This window comes from Centruroides sculpturatus, unplaced genomic scaffold (genome assembly GCF_000671375.1).
Source record: "Centruroides sculpturatus isolate CEXI.00-Female unplaced genomic scaffold, Cexi_2.0 scaffold769, whole genome shotgun sequence".
NCBI lineage: Eukaryota > Metazoa > Arthropoda > Arachnida > Scorpiones > Buthidae > Centruroides > Centruroides sculpturatus.
Window position 1 is genome coordinate 1 of NW_019384956.1, and position 6,805 is coordinate 6,805.

Consider the following 6,805-nt stretch of genomic DNA (forward strand, 5'->3'; position numbering starts at 1 on the left):
TAAAATATAAGAATAACATGCAATTAACATAATTAAAATCCTCATTTATTCACGATAACTCACTCCAACAGCATCTCACAGATCATTCAGAGAACGGATTTATCAGAAAGGAAAGAAGATTATCCGGATAGTTTCATTTTTTTTCGAATATTTTTAACACGAATTTAAGATAAAAAAATAAAGGGAAAAAAAGAGTCAATATATCAACAATAATGAAAGACGATTGGAAGATATAACTGCATCAAATTTTTTCTTTTTTTTTCCTTTTTTGCTGATGGAAATCGCACAATTGGCGAGTAACAGGGTATACCTCATTAGTTACGTGTCAGTAACATGAATGATGAAGTCGATTCGTAAGCCTTAAACAAAACAAAAGAGTCAGAGAAATCCTTTCCCCCTCCTTTCATTTCCTTCCCCCCATTCTTAGAAGTCGATTTGTCTTTCGAAGACTTTACGGTATTTCCAACAATTTAATGGTGAAATGGGATCTATTTTCGTGAAGAGGAAGAGCGGGAGGAGGATGCTGCAACTACTAAGCAAAAGTTGACTTTCTCTTACAACACGTTGGATAAATTTCGGGGGATGTTAGATACGCAAATTGCTGGAAAAGAGACGAATACAGGGTTCTATCCATATCTTATTTTGACTAGGAGCAGGGGGATGAGAGTGAGAGTGAGAGAGAATCGTTTTCTTTACAGATGCAAGCCAAAGAACTCTTCTCACTCCGATGAAATTACCCGATTTGGTTATCCATTGTCTCGATTGTACTATCAAAAAGAAAGGACAAAAGTAAAAAAAACAAAACAAAAAAACCTCACTTCTTTTATACGCTCCTTGTAATTTGATGTTCTAAACTGATGGATTCTAGAGTTTTCTGGCAATCTCGATGCATTTTCACTAAACCTTTTTGTCCTAAAAAATGTTTTTAGATATATTAGAAAAGGGGGACGAACGTTCATTTAACAGACAGACGTACAGACGGACACACGACTTCTTTTTAAGTGCTGCTTTTTTGAATATCCTCACTTGCGTGTATCGAACTTCGTCATAAGATAAATTGTAAAAATTGCGTATAATGTTTATTTTTATTAATTTTATTAAAAAATAAACAAGTTAATGACGATTTTTACGTTAAAATTATAAAAAGAATCGAAGAATTTTAGCGTTAAAATTATATTTTTGCGTGTTAAATTTTTTTTAGTAAAATGAGCAATTTTTACGCTTTTCTTGTGTAATCATTAATTATTTATGTTATTTCAAGTTGTAAATTAAATTTTACACTAAAATATATGCAATAATTACAATTAAAATACGCATTTCCAACCTTCATCAACGTTGCTCTTCAGCATCAATCTCTAAAAATCCCTCTAAGGACTCAGTATAAATTTAAGAAAATTAATTCACTTATCAAACATAAAATATCTTATTAATTAATATACTTTATCATAAACAATTGGATGGATAAAGAGGAGTGGATGCGGTACATAACTAAATTTTAATCAAATAAAAATCTATAAAAATAAATAAAATAAAAGATGACAGGGAGAGAAAGAGGATGAAGATACACCAAAAAGTTGGTAGTCTGCACACAATGTTTGCCAATGATCAGGGGTATTTAGGGGTGTTTTATTTTCTCTGCTAGGCAACAGTTCTTGGCTAAGCATCGATAGAAGGGAGGGGATGAAAAGGGAGTGGAGAGAGAAAGAGAGAAAGGGAAGAGGAGAGAGGCGATCTCGGCCCATCAGAGCGTGTCTCCTGAATCTCGGACTGCACTAATCCTGTTTTTGTGATTACCATCCCGAACCAGCCCCGAATCAAGAAGCAGAAAGGTCGCACAGACTCTACCATCATTGTAAGTTGGTTATATATCCTAGTGTGACTCGACTGGATATCAACAGGCTACACTTCTTACAAGACAAAATCGTGTTTGTCTTCACGTTTAATTATATCAAAACTCTCTCCTAAGTGTTACAAACTAACAAATTCACCTTTATTTAATTAAAAATAGGCGTTAAAAGGATCATTTTTATAGAATTTATCCAGTAGAAACATTCGCAAAATCGCATCTTTTAAAATGTTTTAAAGTGTTTCATTCTAATAAAATGTCGTCATCTTTTAGTTTATTTTGTTAAAAATCTTGTCTAAATGTTTAAAATTAACAAATTCGATCTTTATGAGATGAAAAATACGTTAAAAATCATCACTTTTCTTGAGGATTTATCCAGAAGCATCACTCATAAACTCGCATCTTTAACATAAATTATCTCTATCGTTTAGGAAAAACTTAAAAATCTGACAACAAAGAAAGCGTAGATCAAAGATTCACAAAATTCTATTAAGGAGATGAAAAGAGGAGAAGAAAAAACAATAAAGTAAAAGTAAATTTTATACCTTAATTCTGAATCCTGTTATCCTTATAACAGAAATAAAATCATGTTTATTTTCGTGTTTAACTATAACAGAACTTTCTTTTAATCTTCAAAAATTAGAAATTTACCCTTAATTTAATCGAGAAAATAGAATTAAAAGAATCACTTTCTACACTTTTTCCTTGAATAGATTTATTCTACCCTTGAGCAGATTTATCCTTTCTTTGAGCAATATCATCCCTTCTTTGAGCAAAAGCAATAGCAGATTTATTCATTCTTCGACTAGATCTTTCCTTCTTTGAAGCAACTATATCCAGATTTATCCTTTCCTTTACCAACTTCATCCATAAGCATCACTCACAAACTTCTCATTCTTAACATAACTCACCTCGTAATTAAAAAAATAAACAACAAAATCTGTAAAGTGCCATACAGTAAAAACTTGACAACAAAGAAAGCATAGATCAAAGATGCACAACAACATCGTATTAAGAAACGAAGAGGGGGAGGAAGTAAAGGAGAGAAACAAAAAAACAAGTAAATTTTCTACCTTAATTCTTGAATTTTTCTTTTTATTTTTTTCAACAACGATATAATCATACCATAAAAGCTCCATCTGTCTTACTGTTTTTACTGCCTTTTGCACAAGTAAAATACTAGTCAGTGCCATCATAATTTTTCATACAGCACGACGTAGTCATTACTTATCTTGACAACGATGAAGAAACCGATATGATCCAACACTCCGCTTTGTTTATTTGTACCGAGTTAAGACATTGACTAACTGCATTATCGTATTGGCAGAATTGTGATTAACTAAAAATGTTTTCTAGATTGTTATTATCTCTAAAATTAGAATGTTAAACTATGCCATTTTTGAATGATATCCTTAAATGACTGCAACAGATTCTTACACGGATGCTGCGTATTAACTTATCTTTCGTTTGATGTATAGCACGCTTTATTAATTTTAGATAAGTTTTCTACTCGAGAAACCTCTTTTTTTAATACATATATGACTTAAATTTACTCCATTTCTTCTACTATATCGGTTTCTTTTTGAGGAAAATGGTTAATGAGATCGATCCGTTCGTCAGTTCGCCTTTACATCTGGCTTCACTGCCTATCTTTCTTGTCAGAAGTGTGTACTGTTCGTCACTTCATTTATCTCTTAGTTTTACCAGTTTAATTGATATTTTTCGTGATTAATTGCATTGAAAAATTAAAAAATATATAATTTTATAATTGTAATTGATGGATTTTACCGGTTTTTTACCCGTTTTTTTTCCTCCTCTAAAATAGAGATTTTACCATCTTTTAACGTTGATAATACCACGTTTATGACTCTCTTCTACAGAAAAATGTGATAAATTTTATTGTTTATTGATTAATTTTGATAATTAATCTATTTTACTTTATAATTTTACATTAAAACGTATATATTTTTCATTATATAAAGTTATTTTGTCACTTAGAAAACTAGTTTTATCATCACTTTTAATTTGTATTTAATTTTTGATGATAACTTAATTAAAATATTTGTCATTTTACCAATAAATATTCTTAAATTTTTATGTAAATGCTTTTATTTTCGTTTACTTTTTTAAAAATTATCTTAAAAAATTACATTATTTAAGTATTAAACGTGTGAAAATAAATGAGAAGAGATGTTAAATTATGTGTTAAAAATAGCAAAATTTTTAATAAATATTATAAATTTATTGACTAAATTTGAGTATAAAGTTTAAAAGTAATTAATATTTTTAAATAATAACAAAATTTCTAATAATTCTAACGCATTTTTAAGTAAAAACCTTCTTTGTTTACTTCGAAAATTGTCAAATAATGTTTCCTTCAGGCGCCATTTTTTATGTAAAATTTAAAAATTTTTAATATAAATTTTAGCTTAATAATGAAAATATGTGATAAAATACCGTATTAATTAATCAGATTTACTAATAATGTAATAAGACATAAGCAATTTTATAACATATTCTTACATCTTTAACCTTAGAGAAGAACATTATATGGCTAAGAAAAAGAGGAAATTTTCGTCATTTCCTCTTAGTAAATGAGAAAAATTCGGTTATAGAAAACAAATAAGCATCCCAACGTATAAAAAAACAGCATAGAAACAACTTTCATCAAAGAAAAAATATAAGTTATAAGCTGTGTTATCCTCTTCATCCTTTTACATCTCCAGCATCAAATGATGCTGGAGAGCTAGAGAAACGAAACATATAGGCTGATAAATTAGAATAATAACTTTTAAAATATAAGAAAGAATAATTAAATATAATTTATTTTAAATTAGGAACAAAAAGGAAGAAGAAAAAAAGGGGAAAAAAGATAAGAAAAATGTCAAAGTAGCAAAACAAAACGTTACTTTTCTTTGTAGCAAGTGATCATATACACGTCTCCTTCAAACAAAAAGAAACACAGAACTGGCAGATTGTTTACCGTCTGCTCCAAGACAAGGACAACCAAGGGAAACAATTGACGAACGTAGTAGAAGACATTTTTGGTCTTTCTTTTGTTTTCTATTCTTCTTTATATCTTATGCATGCCGCTTGGCACTTCTTGCTTCCATTAACCTTACTCTAAGTCATAAAGGAAAACTCTGTAGAGGAGGGGGGACGAGAAAACAAGAATAAAAGACTAAAGAAAGAAGGGGGGAGAGAGAGTTACGTTTTTGTTTTCTAGAATATACCAAAAGCAAAAGCTAGTAAATTGAGAACGTTGAATTCGTTCAGCCATCTGCTGCTTTCTTGAAAATTAACACTTTCTTCCCTCTTTCAACATAGACAATTTAAAAAAAAATACAGAAAAAAATCATTGTTTTGTATCGAGATACAGTAAAAAACTTGTAAGAACGACAAGATTCTTCCCTCTTTTATATATATATATTATTTTTTTAAAAGTATTTTTTACTTGTAGGTGACAGGCAACAATATGATACAATTCATCAGAACGTTAGAGGAAAAAAAAAAGAAAAGAAGGATACAAAACTTGATGAAGTTTAAACGTTTAAACTTGGAAAAAATACAGTTTTTTTCCTTTACATTTTTGCCATTTATTTACATTTTTTTCATCCTCTTTTCGTTACTTATTTGTATTTTTTCTTATTTCTTTTTTCTGATTTTCATCCTGTTAATTACAATTTAAAGAGTTACATAAATTAAGTGATAAAAAGCATTTTTCTGTAAAAAATTAGACTTTTTTATTGTTAAAATTTATAAGAATTAAAAGATTTACTACTTAAATTAAATAATTGAACAATAGATTAATTAATTAGTTCGTTTTTTAATGGTTAATGCTGGAAGAGGAAGAGGAGGAGGAGAAGGAGGAGAGAAGGATTGGAATGGGAAATTTTAAATAAATTTAATATTTATATAAGAAGTTAATAAAGAATAATTAATTTTAATTGTTGAATATAATTAATTATTAATGATAATTAAGTGGTTGCAATTTTAAACATATTAAATGCAAGTTTAACCTTCCTTATCCATAGATCCAAAATTTTCTAATACTTCTTTTGTATAATTTAAAATTAAATCTTGTATTTAAATTTTATTATTGAAAAGCAAATTATAATATTATACATTATATTTATACGTTAATTTTTTAATATTATAATTAATTTTTAATCACTTAAAATATATCGTTTTTTAACATTAAGTGTAAGTTAAATGCTAAATTATTTAAAAGAAAATTTGAAAAATTTTGGATTTGAGGATGAGGAGGAGGATAATACTGTATTCTGTAAATAAGGATAAGGATGACTATCTTTGAATAAGAGTGAGGATGAATATTTGTGGATGAGGATGACAGTTATGATCCTTATCTGTGGATGATGATGCAGATGACCAGCTGTGAATGAGTATCAAGATGACTTCCCGTAGATGAGGATAAAGTTATGTGGTTGAAGACAAAGATCTACGGAAGAGAATGAAAATGATGATCTTTATCCGTGGAGGATGATAAAGATGATTATTCGTGAATGAAGTAACAAATCTGCGAATGAAAATAAAGATAAAGATTAAAGATGCTTTAAAATTGTACTTAATCACATTAATGATATTTAACCATTATAATTTGATTTTAGGGGAGATCGGGGCAAGATCGGCATGTTAAGCTTTACTTAAATTTTGTGTAATAAATACTGCCGTAAACTGAAAAAAAAGCTTTGCATATTGTCTATTGGAATGTTACCTTACTATAGAACTGGTTAAAATCAGTTTGGAAATAAAAATAATAAAAATAATTACAACTTTACAAGAAGAGAGAAATTGACGAAGTTGCCCCGGGTATAGGGGCAAGATCGGCAACTTCTCTCTTTTTGTAAAGTTGTAATTATTTTAATTATTTTTATTAAAGTTGCCCCTGGTATAGGGGCAACAGTAATGGGGCAAGATAGGCACGTATATAAAATTATG